Here is a 26,245-nt window from a genome sequence, read left to right as displayed (position 1 = left end):
CCAAACTCTATATAAACTCTATAACTTTAGATGTTTTGGCCAAAGAGATTTGTTCAACTTTTATATTTTATTTATAATCCTTCTTATTTTTCTGTTTCTGAGAAAACTAATCCTGGAATAGAAAAAGAGGTTTGAAGGGAATATAAGTTTTTCCTACTCTTTTACTATGTTTCACTAAGAATAAATCTGTTTGGATCTTAAAGGCCCTATTCTTTTAATCATGTCAAAAATTCAATAGTGTCTGAACTAATTATTTCTAACCAAGGAAGGCACAGTCAATTTTAAGTGGATCATGTGAATGGAAAGCAAAATGTTGTCTCCTGCAAAGCTTTGATGTCTTTTTTTTTAAATGTAGTTGTAGAGACAAGAAGTGGCCTCTGAAAACTCTTTTGAATCTGGCATTATGAAAATGTACCTGGCTCTTACTGTGGATGAATTATTATCCATAACTCAAAGAAACAAATCTATAAATGAGTAAGAGTATTTGGAACATATTTAGTACAAGGTTTAATAGAAGAGTGAGGTATTTAGAAGTTTTATCAGAGTTGATTCAAGAAAAGTAATACATACACATACACACAGAAATCTTTTTCTAATCCATTTATTTTTTTCCAGCTTCAGTATCCCATTTTCATAATGGTGAAGAAAAGAAGGAAGATGAGAAAGTTGTATGTAAATTAAATCTTTGTTGAATGTATTCCATGTTATGCATTCACAAATATCTTAAATTGTAACTATAAATCGTAATATATCACAGGCACAGGAATAAATGCTAAGATAAGTGGAGTAGTCTATAAAGGACAGAAACTGACCATATATATTCTTATATAGTTGATACTGCAAATAGATTGAAATTTCAAATGGATCAGAAAAGAATAATAACATATTTTTGGACTGAAGAGAATTGTTGGATCTGACTTTTTTAGATAAAAATAAAATGAGGTCCTAATTAAAAAAAATCAAAATAAATTCCATAAACATTCACACTTTGTTATAATGTATGAAATCATGAAGTTACTCAAAAATTTATGAATGATTACTTATAATGGAAGGCTTTGTATGCATGATTCCATGTGTAAACACCATAAAAAATAATTTGGTATATTTGACTACATGAATTTAAAAATGTTTTCTAGAAGAAAAAAATGAAGATAAATACAATCTGAGATTATTTTTCAAAATACATATGATAGGCAAATATATTTCATATGGAAAGAGCTTTTTTGAGTAAACTAAATAAAATGAATACTCTAAGATAAAGTTGCACCAAATTACACAATAAATAATAGAAGGAAATGAATAATCTCATCAGTTATTAAAAATTAAAAAAGGAAAAACAACAGTGCTTAACACTTTCATCATTGGGAAAAAAAGAATATCTTAGATGAAATATAAAGAAATGCATTATTCTAGATGTACCTTTTGTTTAAAATATAAACCTATACATATATTCTGGTTGGTGATATATTAACAAAATGTAGTCTTTATCTTTTGACTCACGAAGTCCCCTTAGGCTTTCTCTAAGGAAATAATAAAAGATTTGTAAAAGATTATTCCAGATATTATTGTTTACATATTATAAGATTGATTGACGTGAGATACCTTAAATATTTATTATAACAGTTTAATTTTAATTTTTTAAAAAAGTATTTGGTATTCATCTCTTCTCACTCTTGCTATCCAGCAACAGGTTTACCTTTTAGTACCTTTCTAAAGTAATTCATGTTTCATCTGCAGACAAAAAGAATAATTTCAAACAGGAAAAAATGGTAAAAAATGGATATTTTACTTTAATTTTCATGTTCATAGAGTGAGCTCTAAGGCATACAAAGTCGAAAGGCACCAAGAGCTTTACAATGGGATACTTTTGGCTGTGGATTATGCAGAAGGTTTATGTACTACAATGTAACATCAATAGGATTTCTCAATATAACTTCTTTGAGTAGGACTTCTTTCTAAAAAAACATTGGGGTAAAATTTTTTTTTTTTTTTTTTTAAAGATTTTATTTATTTATTTGACAGAGAGAGACACAGTGAGAGAGGGGAACACAAGCAGGGGGAGTGGGAGAGGGAGAAGCAGGCTTCCCGCCGAGCAGGGAGCCCGATGCTGGGCTCGATCCCAGGACCCTGGGATCACGACCTGAGCCGAAGGCAGACGCTTAACGACTGAGCCACCCAGGCGCCCCGGGGTAAAATTTTTTATAAACCATCTAAATAAGCAGTCGGATGACGCAAACATACCTGAAGGCAGAGGTTGTTTTTGTTCAGACTTTATGGTTGACAAAGTATTAAAAAATGGTAAAATTTCCCTTATGCTTTTTATATAGGCCATCTTGTAATTGAGGAACTTTGGGATGTTTATGAAGATAAGGCAATTGAGAAAATATAGGGTTTTTTGTTTGTTTGTTTTTGGGGGGATACATAAAATTTTATGGGAATTTAGAAGATAGTGAAAATAGGCTCATATAGTAGAGAGACAGCAGTGGTCTAGGTATGGGCTACTTTCATCTTGCCTATTCTTCCATCATTACTTTTTTTCTCTTATTTTAAATTCTTGTCAGTGAATCTATTTACCCAAGGTTATCTTTTTGAGTCAAGTCACAAGTTACTAGCTAGCCTATAAATAAACCAATTTTGGTTTATTAGCCAGGGCTTTTGGAATTGAGGAGAATTGAATGCTATGAAGGTTGAATTCCCATACAGAAGGAGTTTGGGTTGTGAATTTTCTCAGAAAGAAGTGAAAAGTAAAAGACACTTGAAATATCTCTAATGTGATTTGTGACAGTATTTGTTTATTATAACAGCAGCGCTTCTAAATTTTTTTTCATTTTACTATAAGTCTATCACATTTAATAAAGTAAATGAAGAAATATATCTTCCCATCAATGGATTTCAGTCATTTCTTGAAGACATATATATTAGACAATATTTTTTCATCTACCAAAATGGCAATTTCATATAACTCAGGCTGCTACTAAGAACTAATGCAATCCTTTATTACAGAGGTTGTTCTATTACTATTGCTCTTTATTCTTTCCAAGGTAAAAAGGAATTTTATAAAAAGGGCTAGTCTGTTAAAAACTCTTATTTGTAACAGGGGGCGGTGAATAACTGATACTTCTTTATACCAAATCTCCCCACTATTTCTCCAGTTTCCATATCTCTTCAATCATGTAAAATTATTTCTGTAACTACCAGTAACTGAAAGTGAAACTCATTCATCTGTTTTGTTCTTTTTACCCTGATGTCAAAGGCTGTTAAGACACCTTCATAAAATTTGAGGGTAAATAAACAAATTAAAAATATCAATATTTAAACATTTATAATTTTTTCTCACTATCATTTTCCCACTGGGCCCTTAATCAAAATGGAGGCTGGTGTTCATCAAGTGGTGAATGGATAAGTATGCTACACCATACAAAATAGTATTATTTGGTAATAAAAAGATATGAAGTACTGATACATTCTACAACATATATGAACCTTATAAACCATTATGCCAAGTCAAAGAAGCCAGTCACAAAGGACCACAGAGTGTAGAAATGCATTCATATGAAATGTCTAGAATATGCAAATCTAATATAAACAAAGAGTGGATTAGCAGTTGTTTATGGCTAGAGACGATATTAAGCAAGAAAGTAATGTGTTCCTCAAGAAAACTAATATGTAAAATATTCTAGGGTCGAGAGGTTAAAGAAAGACATGTATTTTTTAATATATTGTAATCAACTGAATGACAAATTACTTCATTCCTAAATTAAAGTTGCCATCATAGGGATAGAGAGGCAAGATATTGTGTGAATTGTTAAGAATTAGCAATTGGTAGATGTGATAGTCAATAAAGAGATACAAAGTAGGTGATTGAGAAATTTCAATCCTCATGACAAAGGGGATAGTGGGGCTAATTATTAACAGCTACAAATTTGGTTATGGTAGTGGGATATATGCTTATGTGTGTGTGTGTTTGTGTGTGTGTGTGTGTGTGTGTGACAGAGAGAGAAGACTTAATGAGTGAGACAGGTAGAATAACTTTTCGGAATATTTATAATGGATATTTCAATGAGAAATGAAGGGGTAGCATAGGAAAGTGGAAGGCTAGACATACAGAAATGGAAGTAATTCACAAAAATGAGAGGGTTTAAGTTTGGCTATTAGATTATACTTCCCAGGTACAAGGAAGAAAAGAAAGCTGGGAATTCATTCCTTGAGAGTTCCCTTTGTTGGCTGGATGTAAAGAAGGAAAAAGGGTGATCCAGTAAATAATTCTGAGGTAACAGTAAAAAATGTAGAAGACATTTTAAGAGATTCTAATGTTGTGGATATCAACGTGGATAACTGAAGCAGGCTCAAGGACTGGAATGTCCAGAGCTATGAGACCTGGCCATGTATTTTTATATACATGAGATCTAGTTATTCATTAAATGAATACTTATGCATCGTATTTTCCACTCCTTCTTGAGAGCATCTGATAAAAATATAATCAGTGTTTCTAGTCACTTTCTCAACTGAGGAAGTCCTTGTTTGCTAATGAATATAATAAGAGTGGCAGAAGATGGTGCCAGAGTGTGGGAGAGATGGAATGGCACAAAGAATCCGTGGAGAAACTATAAACAGCACAAGATAATGAGGAGAACATTTTCCATTTGTCACAGCTCAGCTGGGAACTAGATATGTGTTCATAAGCAAGCCCTTTAGCTGATCTCTACCACTTTTTCATCTCAAAAAACCTGCCATTTGAACTTGTCCTCTAGGATTCAGCTAAAGACTTAACAATCTTTTAATCTTAAACATAAGAGTTTCCAAAGTAGAAAGACAAACTTTAAAATACTTCGAAAACTTAAAAAAATAGAAGTTACTTAACACCTCAAGGAAATAAAATTGCTTCTTCCCATAAAATATATAAAATGACAAAGATAAGCCAATTGAAGTAACTATCAAATACAAATTTGATTTTTTTTTCCTCAAATTAACCTTTATAATAACTGCATGCAGGGCAAAGAGCAGATAAATTTATCTAAAGTCTCCTTTAATAGCATGGATACATGTCAGTTTTCTTTATAATTCACTTTTACAATTTCTAAACACTAGATAGCTTACCATAGAAAGTGTAAAATGTTTGATAACTTGATGTATGTTCATTGAAGGTAAATTATGTTAAGAAACTGTTAAGAGAAATAATGTACATTCTTAAGTACCACCATTAACATTTATATGAAAACATGGGTAGATTTTCTTCTCCACATATAAAATAGTTTAAAAATTTTTCATTTAAAACAATATTCAGAGACAAATACATGGTTTTCAATATGACATATTTGCTCATGACATAAACAATTTTCATGAGATAGTAACAGAAGTTTGAAAGGTTTTTCCTCACATTTATGTGCTGTACGTAGGGCCACTTTGTTATATATGATGATGGCTTAATAAAACCTTATATAATGCCTGCATTATACTAAGAGCACAGATTGGACTTTAATTTTCTACAAACAGGAAATTTATCTACACATAAAAATTAATTTTCATGTGAGACATTTTAAGATGGTTTTTATTACAAGGCAGTGATTTAATAATAGAGGCCTAAGTGCTAACTAACCTAAAGTTTGATGTCAAGGGCAAATATTTCTGATTCTCTCATATATTTTCCAAATATTTTCTCTCCTGAAAATAGAGGGAAGTTTCAGGAAAAAACATAGCCACAAATATATATGATATGGTATGTCTAATTCCAGAAACAACATATATGCTTTAGATGTTTTATTATTTATTATTTTTTTAAAGATTTTATTTATTTATTTGAGAGAGAGAATGAGATAGAGAGAGAGAGCATGAGGGAGGGAGGGTCAGAGGGAGAAGCAGACTCCCTGCCGAGCAGTGAGCCCGATGGGGGACTTGATCCTGGGACTCCAGGATCATGACCTGAGCCGAAGGCAGTCACTTAACCAACTGAGCCACCCAGGCACCCTAGATGTTTTACTATTTAAAAAGTGGTACATACCCTATTACCACTCTCCCATTCCTGACACAAAACAGTGTTCAGTGGCAATACTACCAAAACCTCAATGACAATTCTGGAGAGTGATATGGCAATAACTTTACCCACGATAGAGGGGCAAGTCCTTGTGTGATCTCAAGATACTTTCCTCAAGATACAGTCTGCTCACTACACATGTAGAACCTCTCTCTGCTAGGAAGTGGACAACACCACTTTCTGTTTCTATGATAAAGAGAATCTAATCAGTAAACCATATGCTTATTATTTTTTGTTTAAAGCTTAGAATTGTTAGAGATGCTCATTACCTGGGCCAACAATTCATGTGCTGATCCATATCATTGGCACTATATAGGATACAGAATGAAGACTGTGCTGAACATAGGCAGTGATCTGTATGGACTTGGACAAAGAGAAGAACTAGGGAACAAAGACTTAAAGGAAAGAGGCCAGAATGAACATTATACCTATGTGTCCCAGAAAACCTTCAGATTTCAGCTTTTTTGTAGCCTGAAAAGCTGCCTATACCCAGTCATATGGTCTTATAAAATGATGATGCTTTCCTATGAGTCACCTACAGTGTGGTATGTTAGACTGATGTTCAGAAAATAATCTTCCCCTCTCTCACCTTCTTCTCCATAGGGGAAGTAGAGTACGCAGTCCTGATAATGTTTTGTCATATGTCATGATTTGATCAATGGAAAAGGCAATGTATGTCAGTTATGAATGCAAGCATTAGGAAGTATCATGTATTTCATCTACCTGTGTGTTGCTTCCAATCTCCACAATGAGTAGATGTCCCAAGTAACTTCCATCCATTAAGTCTGGGTTCCAGAAGGAGATACATGGAACGGACCCACAGTCTGAAGCAAAGCTTCTCCAAGCAACCTGCCTAATTGTTACTGTTTATGTTGTTGGGATTTTACGTGTGTTTGTTGTTAACAGTAATAGTTAACCAAAGCACCCTGATATATTAACCTTATTGTATTTTTCTTATGTTTGACCAAAGACTAAGGAGTGATGTGAGAAGCCAAGGAATACCACTCAACTGTAGAACATCTTCTATACTGTATGCTGTAGACGGATATTTTCTGGTGCCAGGTTCAGAACCTCTCGTCCGTCTAGGGTGCTTACTCTAGAACCTACACCTCATTTTATGTTTCTGATATTGTAACGATTGCTTCAGCGGTACTTCCTCAGCTCAGGATTTAAATTTAGTAATGAGGTTTCCCAGAGCTTACTGGAAGAGAGGAGATTCCAGAGAGGAGAATACCATTCTTTCTGAATATGGTGTGATAATTTGATTGAGAATTATTTCAGGAAAGAGAGCCAGAAGTTCCCCTAACAGCCAGAGCAACTTCTATGTAATAATCCAAGTTAGTGTTAACTCCTAAGCACCTCATATACCCGAGAGAGTCATATGCACACCTATGGAACAGTCTTAATTGGCCCAACAATAAGGGTTTTACTTAAGTCATGATATTCTCCTGCTTAAAACCTTGAGATGGCTTTTAATCGTCTTTAAAAAAGTGACCCCTTTTCTTGGCTCACAGGGTTCTACAACATCTGGCCCTTGCTAGCCTTTCCTACTCATCACTAACCAACCATTTGTCCCATTTCTCACCATGCCTCAACCTAACTGGTTTTCTTTCTATTTCTTAAATATTATCAACCTTTTTCTCATTTCTTGGATATGATCCTTATTGCTCCATTTGCCACACTGGATCTCTCCCCAGATCTTCATATGACTAGCTCATTCCTATTCTTTAAGCCCAGTTTAAACATCATCTCTTCAGAGATGCCTCTCTTGCTCACACAACCAATGGGACCTTCTCCCATTACTCCCTCTCTTTTACCTTGTTTGTTCTTTCCTAATGTATAGTCTGTAATTATTTTGTTCATTTTAAAATTTGCTTAGAATATAATCTCTAAAATTCCAGAAAAATGGTCTGTTTGGTTTATTGGTTTACCATCATTTAGGAACCAGTAGGTGGAAATTGCAAAGTGGTATATTTCAACTTGAAATTAAGAGATTTCTTTTTTTTTTAAGGTTTAATTTTTTATTTAGAGAGAGAGAGTGAGAGAGAATGCATGCATGGGTGAGGGGGAGCAAAGGGGAGAGAGAATCTCAAGCAGACTCCACGCTGTGTGCAGAGCCCCACCTGAGTCTTGTTCTCACGACCCTAAGATCATGACCTGAGCCGAAATCAAGAGTCAGCCACTTAACTGACTGAACCACCCAGGTGCCCCTAAAATTAAGAAATTTCTGAATGAAGATCTCCCATATCTATGGATTCCCTTTTGGTAAGTATATTAAACCGTAGACAAGGTGCTATATCTCAAGGTATTAGTGATCTATTGCTGCATAATATATCATCCCAAAATTTAGTGATTGACACCAAGACATTTACTGTGTCATGGTTTCTGTGGGTCAGACATTTTAGAGCAGCTTGGGTGGTTCTGACTCTGTCTCTCGCTTGCAGCCAGACTTTCATCTAGGGCTTTATCATCTCAAGGTTGGAAAGAGGCTTAGCCTCTCTATAGGCTGCTCACAACATGGCAGATTGTTTCTCAGAGTCTGAGGAGTGTGTGTGTTTATGTGTGTGTGTGTGTTTTTGTGATAGAGAAAGAGAGAGAGGGGGGTTGAGAGAGGGAGATTGAGATATTCTTTTTATAACCTAACTCTAACTAACATTCCATCATTTTTGCCAAATTAGAAGTGAGTACTAGGTCCATGGCACACTCAAGGGGAAGATATTACATAGGAACATCAATACCAAGAGACTGGGATTGTCTTAAAATCCTTCTACTACAATCAGAGCTATTGTAAAAAAAAAAAAAAAAAAGTTCTAGAATTGGTTAGCAGCTTATACTGGCTTAGCATTAAATTTCTTTCAGTGCTAGTACTTTTTATTAAATTTGTCACTGAAATACTTGGAACGACCAAAAGCTTTTTAATTATTTCTGAGACACATTTTCAAAGTAACCCTGTTCTAGTGGGGTGATTGGCACCCAGAAGGACTCAACAATTTGAATACACCAGTTACATTCATTCCTTCCTTCCTTCCTTCCTTCCTTCCTTCCTTCCTTCCTTCCTTCCTTCCTTCCTTCCTTCCTTCCTTCCTCCCTCCCTCCCTCCCTCCCTCCCTTCCTCCCTTCCTTCCTTCCTTCCTTCAACAAATACTTGCTGAGTATCTACCATGCCAAGAAGATGATAATTAATGAAAATATACTAGAGAAGAAAAAAATGAAAGTGTCTGCATTCATGGAACTTAATAATAGTGGGAGAGAACCACATTAATCAAATGTTTAATTGCATTTAGACTTTTCTGGATAAACCCATTAGAGCCTTTTCTTTCTCCTGCTACTGTGGCGGCGGCTGCTATTACTTCTCTAATTCCACAGATTCTGATACACTACAGGGGTTAAACTGTGTCTTTAAAACATATTGACAATGCAGAGTGAAATCACACCTAAGCTTGGTTAGTTTACAAGTGAGTGTTTAATGCTTTTTCTGGACATTCACATTATTAAGACGTTACACTGTATCATAGTATGTGTTTACTGCGCTGGTAAACCAACAACAAAACAAGCTGTGGTAGATAACATTTACTCCATATTGGTTTGTGACTAAATGTTTTTTGATGGGCTATGAGTCTCAGTTCATGGATTAAAAGTATAGCAACATCAAGTAGCTTTGAGGCTCATATGAAGCATCATCAAAATTCACGGTAAACATAGTGGGAGAGACTGCAGATATGTTTAAACTCGTTGTCAAGAAAGTATTGCCATCTTGCCTGAAATTGATAAGGCTCATATAAGCAGATCAAGGAAAAGCTCTTTCCATTTCCTTTATTTACTTATTTATTTATTTATTTTCTTTTTTTTTTTAAGTTTACAGCATATATGGGGGAAGAAACCTTCAGACACGAAGTGTGAATCGCTGATAGTTATTCAGCAGACATCCTACGTATTCTGTTGACTTATAACTTTGTAAATTTCAGAGTATGTTATTTCTTATCATCATTGCTTGTGTTGTCTTTTCTCTTGGCCAATTTTCTAGGCATATTCCCAGTGGAATAGATGAAACTAGCCTGCTTGAACTTTTTCTGTGATGTGTTTGACAGAAACTTTTGTCTTTCAAAGAAAAGTAAACAATTGCGGAGGGATTGATCGAATTTCCAGGCTCATTACTATGCATCATATGGACTGAAAGAATGACCTAAGAGATCTTTCAATTGCTTATATTTTTAATAAAAGGGGCCTTCATTTTTTAAAAGGTCTAATGACTTGGGATTTCATTTACACCAAATAATGAGAGCCTGTGCAAGACTGCAAATTGTATTTTGGGTGTTGTCATGCACTACTGCACTTGATAGATAATTTATTCAGAGGCCTGGAAGAGAGCTCCTTAAAAATAACTGACTTTGAGGCTGCCAATAAACATCGATGCCATGCACGTGACAGCTGTGAACTCATTAGTAGGTGAAACACCCCACTGTGCTATCAGCTTCAGACTGACTTGAGGAGGGAGGTATTTTAGCCAAAAGCATAAATGAATTCATGAATTTGTCCTACTTTCAGTTCTCTACCTCAGTTCTGTCTTTTAAGAATTTTATTTATTCATTTTTCTTGTTGGCGTACGTTGCTGGATATAGCAGAGTGCTCTATTCTTTCATATTTCTTAGCAGACAATTGCTAATGCAGCCTATTAATGAAAGATCAGCATTAGAATTCTGGCTTTCTAACTAGGTGGTAAATGAAAAGACTAGTTGAAATTTTGCTTAGAGCTTTTTATTAAGACTAGATGAGAGGGGGCGCCTGGGTGGCTCAGTTGTTAAGCATCTGCCTTCAGCTCAGGTCATGATCCCAGGGTCCTGGGATCGAGCCCCACATCGGGCTCCCTGCTCAGCGGGAAGCCTGCTTCTCCCTCTCCCACTTCCCCTGCTTGTGTTCCCTCTCTCGCTGTATCTCTCTCTGTCAAATAAATAAAATCTTTAAAAAAAAAAAAAAAAAAAAAAAAGACTAGATGAGATTATAGGAAGCCATGCCTACATATCAATACTAGTTTGTCATGAGAAATATACACACATATATTATTTCATTTCTGCTATAAGTAACCCTGAGGAAGAAAAAGAATTAACTTGTTCTATATATCTGCAAGGATAGAAACAAGACCTATGGAAACAGAGTAAAATTACTCAGATTCTGAATTACAAAGTATTTCTAAAAATTTATCTGACCAGACAGAGATAAGTCTTTCTCCGTAGCCAGTGAGTTTCCTGTCCCTGAAATACTCTAATATATGCCGGATAGCCACTTGGTAGCAATGCTGCACTAAGAATGTAGGTTTCCAATAGCAAGGATATTCTGCCAGAAGACTTTAGCATACTTTCCAATCTTTGGTTTCTATCATGTTTCCACATAGAAAATTTCCTCCAGGCTAATTTTAGCTCTATAGTATTGGGCGAAGTAAAATAAAATATTATGGCATAGAGAAATGTAAAATAGAATTCTCCACACTGTAATTGAGAATACTTAATTTCCTTTCATTATATTCCATAACTAAATACTCTGGAAGAAAAAAAAAATACTGACTAAGCAGCTATGAATATGGGTCCTCTGGATTATTCTTGCAGTAAAGAACAGTGCCCACTCAACATATTCTTTATTTTTACTTAATTATGACTTCTATTCCTTCTTTCATTTTCCATTTCTATTCAGAAGTACCCAAATAAGAGAATGATAACTTTTGAGATTCATGTTTGTGGAACCACAGTATTATCAGCTAAATGTAACCAATTTCACAGTTAATAGTACACTAATTAGCATTTGGCTATATAAAACATTTTAAAACATTTCTTAATACTGCAAGTGAGACCAGAAAATGTAGAGGAGTACTTGGCTGTTGTTCAGTGAGCTGTGAATATATCTCCTGAAAGTACACAGATATTGAGAAATGAAGCCTGAAGTTCCATATGTAAAACATATCTGTAGAGGAAATATTGTTTTGTAAGTTGAAAGGCCAATGTAATTATGATGGAAGCAAAGCATCCATTTAAAAATACAATCCAAATTTACAAAAGATGCAGTTGGCACAATATAAAAGATATTAGACGTATTACAAACATTCTGTTTTGTATTTGACATTCCAGACCATACTCTCCAAAATGAAACTTGAGCATTCTTATCTTCAGTTTCAGTATTTGTTAAAAAGAATGATAATTAATATTTCAATTATGGAAATGTAATTCATCATAAAAAGATAGATATTGTAAATATATAATGATTCTATATAAAATGAATTTTAAGAATAATATTTTCACGGCATTTATTTGCTCTATTATTATCTGAGCAGGAATGATATTATGTTAGGAACAAAACTTGAGAAACTGGAAGGGAAATTGTGTTAGGAACCATTAGGCTAAAAATCAGTGTTGTATATGACAAATAACTTCCCAAGATTTCAGAGTCTAAACACATATTTAATTTTTAAATCCCAAAGTGATCATTTCCATTTGAAATATTCTAAAATTAGTACTACAAGAGATAACTACTTTTATTAAGGTCGTGATAACCCATTGGAAAGAATTCTAGATCTGTGGTTTAAAAAGGTCACAAGAAAACAAAAGGCTATTAAAATTGTGTCTGAGGAATAGAACATTCATATATTGCTCTGATTTCATAGAAAAATCAAAGTATTTTAGAACAAAAATTGGCCCTTGGAGAAAAATTGTAGCAATCCAATTTCATTCTACATTTAGAGAAGTGAATTGCAAATAAATAATCTTTGGAGAAACTATAGAGAATATTGGAGCATCAAATATAATGCATAACTTAGCATTTATATATCTCTAGTAACTGAGATTTTTAAAATATTTCACCTGATAAAAAAATGTGCTTTGTTTAAAACAGAAATTAAGCAAAAAAGGCCGAGTTATATGTAAGTACACATTCCCAAAAAGTATGAAGCAGTTCTTAAACAATGTTATTATACATATAAATAGTTGGCTTCTTTGATTTTCTCAGGAAAAACTTTTTCATTTAGATACAGACGTATTTATGCCTTATATACAAGCTATTTTTTTCTCCTAATTTTTTTTATTAATGTATAGTGTATTATTTGTTTCAGAGATACAGGTCTGTGATTCATCAGTCTTACACAGTTCACAGCGCTCACCACAACACATATATACAAGTTATTTTTAAGTGGTCTTTTGAATTATAAAGAATGTCATCTATTGACAGTTTAGATCAATTTTGAAATATTGGATTTTGCATCAAATTTATTAGACTATCCCTTGTAAGAGAATGTGTGTATGACAATGTAAATGAAAAGTGCTTTTTAATTGTATCTTGATTAAACTGGAGAGTATATTTTTCAGAATCCCCTTTCTTACGTAGTTCTGAGTTCGACTTGGCCACAATAACAACTCGTGAGAGAGTATAAATTTAGTACTCTAGTACAATTTCTTCCCCAAATTACACCTCTTTGCAGTAATTTCCAAGGCTAATGATATCCAGAAAGACTCTGGTATGTGGACTCTGAAGTTAATCTATGCAGTTGAATCCAGACTCTACTACCTGTCTGTGGTAGAGTAATGACCTCCAAAGATCTGCATATTTTAATTCCCAGGCTTGTGAATAAATTATATGGCAAAATGAACTTTGCAGATGTAATCAAGTTAAGGATTTTGAGATGGGAAGATTATCCTGGTTTATTTGGGTGAGCCCAATGTAATCAAAAGGAATATCCTAAGAGAAAGAAGGAGGCAGGAATGTCAGAATCAGAATCAGAAAAGGAGTTGTGATCCACGTATGTCACAATGATGCTTAAAATTATCCAATGGCTTCCCATCCTGCTAAAATGAACCCCTTAGCCCTTTAACCTGATATATTGGGGCCTATTCTGACTCTCTTACCCTTTTTAATACCACTCCATTCTGAAGAATCACACGGTAAGCACTCTGGTCTTAATGCTCCTGAACCCACTGAATTTATTCCTACTTAGGTTCCTTGTATTTCTCTTTCTCTATTGAAAGGTCTTTTCTCGTTTTCTAAAGGTGTAACTTCTTCTTTTTAGTCATGCATTTCTCAGCTTAAATATTCCTCTTTCATACCTCTGAACATTTGTAATCCGACCTACATTCATTGGCTATCTGAAAGCGATGCTCTTTGCTGGTGACTTGCCTCTATTTCTTTAGACAAACATTTTCTCCATTCCTGTGGCTGAGGGTTCTCAAATTCTGGCAACGATACTGGGTTTTTTTTTCCCCCTACCAACAACAGCCCTTCCTCATCTTTTCTGAGTTAAACTTTGTTTCTCCATGTGTATTCCTGAGGGTTGACTATGTCTGGGATGGCCCTTCCTTCATGGCTAGGGGAGATTAATCTTATATTTTCTAGACCATAGTATATACATTGTCTCTCTCAAAGATATTCTACTCTTTTGTTTACCTTTTCCAAATATTAATCACTATCTCCTATTTTCTTTGTATATTAATTTAACTATCACCCTTACTCTGTCACAACAATGTAAGCTCCAGGAAGCAAAGACATTGTCTTTCTTATTTACTGTTGTATTCTGTGTGCCTAATACAGGGCATAGCACATTAAACGTTTGTTAAATAAACGTGTATGTCAATTTAGGTGGTGATTAGACCTCTTACGAATCAAGTTGCGTCGGAATATTATAGCTGAGGGAGGATGAGAAAGTTGTTTAGTCTGAGGATAGCTCACAAAACAAACAAACAAAAAAAACAAACAACATTGGGGGAAAGGGTCCCACAGTCTTTCTCAGTAATTAATTCTCCAGCCAAGCTTTGTAGAACTTGTGTACAATCTCTAGAGAGAGAGGAAGCTTCATGAACAAAATGAAGACATTATTTGGGGGTGGGGGGCTGCCAATTGTAATGTGTCAGGTATGGAGGCAAAATAGTGTTAACTTGGTGCATAGTTCGGCATAAAAGTAGGAATAGGTGTTCTCCTTGGATATAAAGTTGAACAACTTTAATGGCTGCTCTGTTGGTAAGATCTGGAGAGATCACACTTTCAGTGAATGCCAGTATTGACTAATGAATATTTATCATGGCAGAATGCAACTCCACCTAGAGGTCATGTTGTGAGGAGTAAGAGAATACAGGTGAAAGTGATTAAGAGGGCGAGGCAACATTGCATGTAAAAAGAATGCTCAACAGTCAGCTGAAATGCACTGATGTGACGACATGTTTTAAATCTGTATTTAACTCTGATTTCTGCTCTTGCTTTCAGTACATTTGAATGGAGAGAATAATGGTCTTTTTCCTTGATGCCATCACTCTAACTAATTTCCAAATGGTATTGTGCGGTGTGGTAACATATGTCAATATCTAAGATGTTTGAATAGCTGAAATAAAGTTAATTGTTGATTCTTATTAATTTTCTGTCACTGCAGGATGCTTTTATGCCTCTTCATGTAAATGATTGACTTGCATAATTGCTTGCATGTCCAAGTACTGCTTTTGGAGATGACATCAATGAATTTAAAGATTTTATTTTAGATTGCCTTTCAAAATTATTTCAGCTAACTTCTTATATATAATTATTCTACTTATGCTGAACAAAAGTGGGCCAAATTTATGCTAAGAATTATGACACTTTCTTTCTCTGACAATATATACTGTTATAACGCATTTTTATGTCTGGTATGTAGTTTTCTATCATAATTTTCTTTTGGGGGAATAAATGCATTATCCTATTCACTTATCAATCTACCCATCCACCCACCCATTTATTCAGCCATTTTGGAGAATTACCTTTGTAGCAGACACTGAGGTTTGCCATGGTGATAGCAGTTATGAATAACATATGGTCTCTTCTTTGGAGAGGTCGGAGGTAGTGAAGATGTGAAACACAAATAAATAATTAAAAAATATATTATAACTATATTATACACACAGTACTTTGCCTAGTTCTCTTGTTTTTCTTGATGCTTGTAAAGCTTTATGCAAAATGAGGTGCCCTTGATGTTGAACATTAATTGGACACTCTGGAAGACTAGGAATATTCGATAATTAAAAGAAAATAAAACCTAGTGTCTGGCTAGTGTTTATTAAAATGGCTATTAACATTTGGGAGAAAAGATCTTGAAGTTTATTATCATGCTCAACACTCTTATAAATGTTCATAAAAATATGCTCTACCCTCTAAGACCATTATAATGAGAGAGAGAGTAAGGAAAGATTAGTGTAAAGGAAGGGAACAAACTGAAGAAATTTGATAGTAAAATGTATATTAAAAAGAAAATGCAACTGAATATAGATGAACTCTATCAGTAACAAGAAAATGATAGCTTTCCAGCTTAATTTACTTTGGCAAACACTTGCATGTATGCAATGGGAATATAATCTAAACACCTTATTCGAATATGTATCTCTTTGCTGCAGCTTGCTTTATCATATGAATAGATATATAATGCTTCCAGGAATAATTTGTGGGTAAATGTGTTTTGTTAGCTGTTACGAAGAAAACTAAAGGGAGAAATACATTTTCCAAAGTACTTAGAATATGATTTCTTTTAAAAAAATACTCATATTTAGGAAACCCACATTGATAATTTACATTACTTTCTTCTATCAGCATCATATGTGACGAAAGCAAATTAGTTTCTCCAAGAAAAAAGATAAATAATATCTTTAGCCAAAATATTTTTGTCAAATGCACTATGTCACATTAGAAAGTAGTTAATAATGTACTTATGCAAATTGAGCAATTGTGTGATTATGACCCTTAGTCATATAGATAATATAGTTAAAATTATATTATGGTCTTAATATTATCTAAGATGGAAAGGAATTGGTGAAAACAATTCTACTTCATTACTCATTAGGACAATACATTCTAATAAAATAATGCAAAGATAATTTCTTTTATACAAAATGTCTAGATTTTGGATTTCCCAATGTTTTAAAAATGCACTGTTTCTTTGACATAAATATTCATGTGAAATTCAATGACACAGAGATATCATTTCTCTTCCAGGGTAGAAGCAGCCTTTAAGATTAACACATTACATTTTTCTCGTTTCTCTGCCATCCTGTTCTTGTCGGAGTGATCAGATATTTACCAATCTCTACTTACTTTAACAGTCATATAGGGTCACTTCTCTGTGGACCACATTCTTAAACTCTGCTTTTTGCCAGTCAATTTACATGCATTTTCTGTGTTAATAAACATCTGCCTTCAGCAACTACCTTCAGCAAGGTCCTCCAGTACCTTGTCAGTGACAAGAGGTTAAACAAAAAAACTTTTATTTATTTATTTTTTTTTTTTTTTAAAAAACTTTGATGGGACATTTTGTCCAATATGTATAGGTCACTGCCTGGAAACATTTCAGTATTCATGTTGATTTATAATTAGCATTATAAACACTGATATTCTGCTTATTTGGAAAATGTTACATAATAACAATAATTTCATTTTGTAAATCAACTAAATTAGTTGGAACAGAGTTTCTCAAATTAGAATCCACATACAGTTTGGAAACTATGGTATTAATATTACTTGCAATGGTATATGTTTTATAGATTTATATATGATTTGTATGTTTGACTTAGCTTGATAATTATGTAAGAGTAAATATATCTAATTATACCAGATAAACTAGTTATATTTAGTTTCATATATCTAAATATTTGCATTATATTATTAGAAGAGTAGATATTCTAGGTGTGCAAGGTAATCTATGCATTTCAGATTTTGAATTTTTAAAATGTTTCAAATACTCAAATATTTCATTTATATCAAGAATCAATTCTCATTTATTTTTTATTTTCAAAATTTAACCCTTAATATGTATTAATAAGAATAGACTATTTAAAAATCATGCACACCTTAGAAATTTGGTTTCAGAATCACTTTGTTTTTGCTAACAATTTTTTTTTTAATACTTGGTTTTTTTTAGAGCAGCTTTAGGTTCACAGGAAAACTGAGAGGTAGGTACATACACCCTCTATATAAATCCACATACCCCCTGCCTCCATGCATGCATAGCTTCCTCCCTTTATCAACATCACTCACCAGATAAGTATACTTATTACAGTTGTTGAACCTATGTTGACAAGTTATAATCACTCCAAGTCCATAGTTCACATCACAGTTCTGTCTTGGTGGTGTACATTCTTTAGGGTTCAACAAACTTGCTCACAATTTTTTGAGTCAGGAATTCAGAGAAGGCTTGGCTAGGTGGGTTATGTTTAATTTATGTGTCATAAACTATGCCTAAAAGTAAAAGGTCCATTTCCATTATGGTTTCTTCCTTCACATATCTAGTGCTTTGGTGGACATGGCTGAAAGGTTTCTTTGTCAATGTCATCTCCAGGTTTCTCCATATTGTCTCTTACGTGGTAGATAAGGTCTCTAAGATCCCAATGCTGAAGCTGCCAGTTCTTTTCAAAGCTAGCCTGGAATTGACATGGTGTCTGTTTCACCAAACTATTGAATATAACAGTTAGGGGAGGATCACTTTTATTCATAGAAGGAGTGGCAAAGAATTTGTGGCTCTCTTTTTATCGGTAGGAAATCTCAAAAGATTTTTATTTCAAGTTATACAGTTTGGTAGATACTCTGTTGAATAAAATAAGATGAAATGTGTATAAAATCTAAATACAGTTAAAAGAATTTATCCTGTTCTATGATTAGAGATAACTTTATTACCCAAAAAGTTAAACTCATTTATTATTTTTTTTCTCTTTTAACTTAAACAATAATGTCATTGGAAAGATTTATCTCATGACATTTATTAGAGAGTGCATTCCCATACCTATAGTCTTGTCATGGCCACTTATAAATGCTTATCAATAGTCACACAGACAGGGAAAGTATAGAGGGCACATTTTGCCTCATTATAAATATATGTAAAAATAAACTCATTAAAATATCTCAGAATATGTCAAAGTCTTGGTGTCAAAACAATTATAAAATTATAGATCCTGAAGTTCAAAGGAAACTTAGAATTATTTTAGTAAAAGGCTGCTCCATTATCTTTAAAGAATTTAGGCATTTTTTTTAAAGTAAATAATAATATATTAGAATTTGGACTACTATTTCCCAAAGACTTAGATATCAAATATAACACATTTTGTTAATCACCAATGACAATTAATTGAATACTGTAAAATTATTAAAGTTATTCATATACAGCAACAATTGAGTGGCATTATGTACCAGGCACTCAAATGTGTACTCTACATACATTATCTTATTTAATCCTGTTACTCTAAAAGATATGCATCATTTTCTTCCTTATTAATAACATTTTGAAATCACTAAGATTAGTTTAAAATTGCTGAGAAACAATTTTTCTATTTAAACAAGGAACTATGTGGTCCCTAACCATGGAGGAAAATAAATTACATTTGTACTGAAGGGAAATGTAAAAAATGAAATCCCCATAGTGCGCAGCAACTATTTTTTTTTCTATTTTTCAACCTGGAAAGACTTTCTTAAAACACCAAATAACAATAACAAAAAAGGTAAAAGACTAAATTATAAAGAAAAATATGAGGAGAATCTACTGCCATATAATGAAAATCCTATAGACAACAGAGACCGGAACAAGTGTAATTAAGAACAAAACAAAACAACTTTAAGGAAACACAATAAATGCAAAGAACAGGAAAAAAATACCAAAAAGCTGAATATACCATTCTCACCCTCCCATGCCCCCCCCCACCCCATACAAATGCTGAATCTTAGAGACATAGTGATATTTAAACAGGGACTTTAGATATGTACCAATGTCCATATAGTTGGGTAGAACAAAATATATTTTGAGTCTAGTTTTAACTGATAGCAAATCCATTACTCTTTCTAATTAGAGCACAATGCTCCTCTAATGTACAACTCTCCCTCTTTATGTCTAGTCCATTCCTTTGAGTTATAAATATTGATTCAATACTGATAAATGGCTACATTTTGAAAGTTCTTTATTATTCAGTCATTTTTTCTTTCCATGAAGTTTTCATTCTGTTACTGTTTTCCCCTAGTAAAGGAAAACTTGCTGAAAGACAGAGGAGGAGGTAGAGAGAGGGACAATAAACATAAATATAATAATGATAATGATGATGGTGATGATGATGATAGCCTTCAGTTTACTCACCTAGTCTTGATATTTGATCTTTCAAGAGATTATTGTGAGTGTATACATGTGTGATGCTATAGATATTGCTTAACAATCTTTTTTTACTTGACAGTATATCATAAATGTCTTTACAAATTTTAAAGATTTAATTCTTTTCTTTTTTTTATTTTTTAAAGATTTTATTTATTTATTTGACAGAGAGAGAGTTAGCAAGAGCAGGAACACAAGCAGGGGGAGTGGGAGAGGGAGAAGCAGGCTACCCGCCAAGCAGGGAGCCCGATGTGGGGCTCGATCCCAGGACCCTGGGATCATGACCTGAGCCGAAGGCAGACACTTAACGGCTGAGCTACCCAGGCGCCCCAGATTTAATTATTTTCTATACCTATCTATACCTCAACCACTGTGGGCTGGAACTAGCTCTTCCCTGTAGACCGCTAAGCTTGGAATTCTGTTTAAAGTCAGTATAGACAATCTTCTTTCCTGGTATGCCCTGTTTTGGAATTTTTTTGACTCTTTCTTGCTAGTATCAGTTGGAACCACTTCAATTCATCTGAGTCTGCAGTAGTAATATTAAAGCTTAAAAAGGAAATGGTTTTAATCATTCCTCTGAGACAGCTCCCTGGCCCCCGTGAAATTGTGCTCCTCTCCTCAGTGAACAGTTTGATATATGATGGTTTATAATTGCTAACTTCACAAGAAGTTCTGGTAGCCTTTTCCTCAGGAATGCTAGGACGACTATTATGCTTACCTTTGCAAGGTTAAAAGTTGCTTTTCAGGGAACTATAAAAGAAAATTCTAGGGAAAGCTTGTCCACATAAATAAAGGCACATCTGGAAGGGACTTTGGGGAAAAAAATGACTTTATTTTTTCTGGGACTCCAGCTACATACAGAAGGTAAAATTGTTCCATATGAATTTGTTTCATATTTCATATCATCTCAAGAACACATATATGCAATTTGCTTCTTCATATACACTGATTTTTTCATGAATTAGTAAGTATAAAATAAACAAAATTATGCTTCTGTTTGTATAAATTTTATTCTCCATTAGTACAACAAAATCTTTTAACTTATATGCATAGTTAAAATTTGTGATTCAATTGTTCTGTGGAATTAGTACATAAAAGAACTGAAAAAAATCGACGTGAAACTGGAAGTTGATATATATCATCACTTTGTTCCTGAGTATTTTAAATTTTATGCTCTCTCCTAACGTACTGATATTTTCCTCGTTTAAATTTATTCCTATCTGTGATTACTCCCTCTATCAATCCCAGTCACCCTCAGCTTTACATCAGTGGATCACCCCAGGCACAGCTGTAAAATTAAAGTTTTTATGTGAGTTATTAAGCTATGGTTTCCCAGCTCTGAACGTGTCTTTCTCTACTCTGTTTTGTCGTGCTGGCACTGGAGTCTACAAATGGCATTTCTTTGTCAGGTGGCTTCCTATGAGGGTCTGCCAGTCGAGGGCAGGGAGGGAGACCAGAAGGCTGAAGAAGTGAAAGGGGACTTGCTTCTTCCTTCCTCCTGTCTCTGTCCCTGTTTCACTGCCCCAGCAAAAACCATCTGCCTGACAGCAGTACTTGGCCCCAGGGTCCAGCTTCTTTCCAGTCTAACAGAGCCAGTCTCCCAAGTTCCCCAGAGACGCCCAGAGCAGCAGCACTGCAGTGCTGCCACCTAGAGGCCCAAGTCTCGATTTGGGAACCCCTGCCTCCAAGCTCAGAAGGCAGCCACACAGCACCCCTCAGAGATCCGATTCCCGGCCTATGGGTCCCCTTCTCCAGTCTTCTAGATTCAGATACCACAGCCCCAACTCTGTTGTTCTCCTGGACCTTGGGAAATGGCTGCTTTTTGCAATTACTACTTCTGTCAATTCAGTCTTCTGTTTTTTTCCAATTCTCCCTGCCCTGCTTAATAAATTCCTATTATTATATTCTCTTCATTGAAATAACTATAGTGGTTTATTTCTCCCTCATGGAATCCTGATCAATCAAATACTTTTAACTGTAAATCTCATTAATACCTATATTCTCTGTCACAGAGAGAGGTAAACTTTGGTAACCCTGTGTTGCAAAGAGTAGCAAAGTCATGTGGTTAGCCATAAATTAGTCCCAAGATTCTTGATAAAATCTTCCAGGAAAATTAATTGGGGGGGGCCCTCTGGGCAGCTCAGTCAGTTAAGCATCTGCCTTCTGCTCAGGTCGTGATCCCAGGGTCCCGGGATCGAGCCCCATGTCGGGCTGTCTGCTAAGCGGGGAGCCTGCTTCTCCCTCTCCCTCTGCCTGCCACTCTCCCTGGGTGTGCTCTCTCTCCCTGTCAAATAAATAAATAAAATCTTTTTAAAAAATCTTAAAAATTTAAAATTGTAAAATCTTAAAAATGTAAAATCTTAAAAATTTAAAATTGATCAAACAAAACACCCCCCAATATAAACCATATGTGTCTATTTACTTATATAAGCAAAATCAAATTCGGTATTTAGAAATGGAAACATGGTTCCTAATTAAGAAAAAAGAAATAATGATATTCATAAAGCCAGGACAATGGCTATCTTTAGGGTAGTGAAAAGGGATTGTCACTGGGAAAACTATTGAGTCCTTTGGGATCTTGGGAAGGTGCTTTTTCTGGACATAGGTGATGGACATACACTCAACTGAAACTCCAGAATCTGTTAAAAAGTATAGAAGAAAGTACATTGAGAAGATTTCAGTGGTATTTGATGCCAATGCTTAGGTAGAACTGCTAAAAATAATTTTAATATGATGTTAATGTAAACATATTTTTTTGTACACAGGTTAATCTATACTTTAAAATTTATATATTAACTTCATGAAATATGTCAACAATGATCAAATTGGATGCTGTGGAATGTCAGTAAGAGCAGTGACATGTACTTTGGCAATGATACCATTAAGTGTTTCTACTTGGTACTGTTTGACCAAAACAAACAAACAAATAAACAAAATGTGTTTCCTTAAGGCAACTATAGAATACAACCATTAAACATACCACAATAGAGGGGCGCCTGGGTGGCTTAGTCGGTTGAGCATTCTACTCTTGATGTCGGCTTGGGTCATGATCTCAGGGTCATGATCTCATGGTCGTGGGATCAAGCCCCAAGTCGGGCTCTCTCTCCTCTGCCTCTTCCTCTGCCCCTCCCCCTGCTGGCACCCTCTCTCTCTCACACTTTCTCTCTTCCAAATAAATAAATAAATCTTTAAAAATTAAAAAAAAAAAACACAATAAAGGAGTTTTTTCTTGTTCTCTCCTTTCATGCAAGAATGTGGGAAAATGAGAGCACCTGGGTGGCTCAGTCATTAAGCGTCTGCCTTCGGCTCAGGTCATGATCCGGGGGTCCTGGGATCGAGCCCCATTTCGGGCTCCTGCTCAGCAGGGAGTCGCTTCTCCCTCTCCCTCTGCCCCTGCTCATGCACTCTCTCTCTCTCTCAAATAAATAAATAAAATCTTAAAAAAAAAATGTGGGAAAATGAGACCTTAGTTTACCTAAATTCTGAGACCGTCTTTGAGCATAGACCTAAATACTTCTTGTCATGTAATAGTGAAAATTCTTTTCTTAAGAATCCATGTGACCCACTTACTCTATCAAGATGTTCCAGAAAGAATTTTTCTGAAAAAGCACTTAAAGCTTTGGCTTTACATATCTGGACAATGTATTCTGGCCCATAAGTGTTACAATCTGAGAAATCATAATAAAAAAATCCAATAAATGTTGTAAAGAGTTTAAAATTGTTCTAATAGGCTTTTCAGTTAGGTGAAACTGAGCATAGCAGTAGTCAGTTAGAAAAGACCTGCGACAAGAACTGCCTATTCCTCACAGAGTTATTGGGGACTCAGCCATGCAGTTTATTGAGGAAAGGCAGCAAGGTGATTTGAATGGATATAGATTATTTGCAGCTCTTCATTATGTGTGTGAGTGCAAGTATATACACATACTGTATTTCAGGACTTTAGGAAAATATTAATATCAAATTGATTTTATATCTCTTAACCCCTAAAATTTTGTTAAAAGCATAACATTTATTTGTAAGAAAAAAGAAATAGTAATGGAAATGATTTAGTTTCTTTCATGAAATGTGAATGCTGCTTATACTAAGTCGCTTTGGAAAAGGAAATATTATTTGTTAGTTATTTTTTATTCCTCAAAATCAGGTCTAATTTATTGTTTGATAATATTGAAATGTGATGTTTTCTTTAGAAAACTCCTTTTTAAAATATTTTTTAAGATTTTATTTATTTTAGGGAGAGAAAGAGCGAAAGAAAAGGAGTCAGAGGAGAGGGCAGAGGGAGAGGGAGAAGTAGGCTTTCCAATGAGCAGGGAGCCCAATGCGGGGCTCGATCCCAGGACCCTGGGATCATGACCTGAGCCAAGGGCAGATGCTTAACCAACTGAACCACCCAGGTGCCCTTCTACTCTTATTTTTATTACAGGAAAAATAAATGATTTAATAACAATTTATAATTCTTAAGAGGTCATTGTGTGTTTTTTTTTCAAGATTTTATTTATTTATTTGAGAGAAAAGAGAGAGAGAGAACACGATCGGGGGGAGGGGTAGAGGGAGAGGAAGAAGCAGACTCCCATTGAGCAGAGACCGCAACTCGAGGCTCAATCCCAGGATCTCAAACCCTGAGATCATGACCTGAGCCCAAGGCAGCTGCTTAACAAACTAAGCCACCTAGGTGCCCCAAAGGTCACTGTTTTAACCCCTTGACTTTTGAATTCACTTATACTCATTGTGGTTTTATGTTACACATTTTTTGATATCTTATATTTTTTAATAAAATAAAATCATTATGTAGATACTTTTGGTTACTTTCATTCAACATTAAAAACATATATTTTCACAAACCATGAGAGACTATGGATTCCAGGAAATAAACTGAGGGTTTCAGAGGGGAGGGGAGGACGGGGAATGGGGTAGCCTGGTGATGGGTATTAAGGAGTGCACATGTTGTGATGAGCACTGGGTGTTATATGCAATTAATGAATCATTGAACACTATATCAAAAACTAATGATGTATTCTATGGTGGCAACTTAACATAATTAAAAAAAAAGAAAAACATCCATTTAAAGCTTATATTTTGTTATATGTTTCCTCACTGGACAAATTTTGAAGTTATTGTTAGGTCTTGCATATATTATTGAACATATTGCTAAACACACTTAAAGTTGTCAGCATTCATTAGTAATTGTTGTTTGGAGGAGTTTATTATAAATTACTCCTGAAATAAGTCCTCTTCACATTCAATTGCACTATATGAACATGTTTTAAGTTTCACTGGCTTTGTAATAATCATCAGATGAATGAAATTTCTGAATAAATAACTCCAGGTATTATAATTAAGAGTATGATGGTTTTATAGTAGTCCTTGAAATTGAAGTCCAAATAAAATCTGTGTGAGCTGTATGTTACTTTAATTGAACTACACAGTGCAGGGTGAATGTGAAGCTAAGTGCAATCCTATGCTTCTCCTCTGACAACTTTACCTCAGTGTTCTTTGTCCTTCTATAGAATCTGTAGGTTACTACTAAAGAAAGGTGGAAGCAGTGAAAATATAATTGTAATATTTACTTTAATCACTGGATTTCGTAATCATATGTAATCCTGATATTGATGTTGTTTGTACAAGTTGTACACAGTTATAATATATAGGGCTCAATTAAGGATACACAAATCGAAGTACTTCTGGTAGACAGGGATTTAATACAGCATAAGGAATAGAAGCATACGCAAGGGTTGGAAGGGCTGTGGAAGAAATATCAGGAGGCCACTTTTAGGAGAGTCCTAAGTCCAAGCATTGCCAGAAACCTTCCACTATGATCTACACCAGAAAATCTGAAGACAGTTTTCAGAGGACTCAGTCACTGGAAGCACTGCCAATGATCTTAGCTCCCTGCTGAAAATGAATTAATGAATTATCCTTCTCTTCTAACTTCCAAATTGTGTGCAGTTTTCTGGTTGGCAGCACTTAACCAGGAAGTATAGGATTAAAGGGATTTCTGGGAAATATAGTTCAAGGTTCTTCCCTGTAATAAGGAGAAAAAAAATGTATAAAGGACAACAAGTACAAAATAGAAAACACAGATCAGCTTTCAAACATTGTAAATCTAG

This window comes from Phoca vitulina, unplaced genomic scaffold (assembly GCF_004348235.1).
Source record: "Phoca vitulina isolate PV1807 unplaced genomic scaffold, GSC_HSeal_1.0 scaffold8, whole genome shotgun sequence".
NCBI lineage: Eukaryota > Metazoa > Chordata > Mammalia > Carnivora > Phocidae > Phoca > Phoca vitulina.
The sequence above is the reverse complement of the archived record's forward strand: the minus strand, read 5'-3'. Positions refer to the sequence as shown.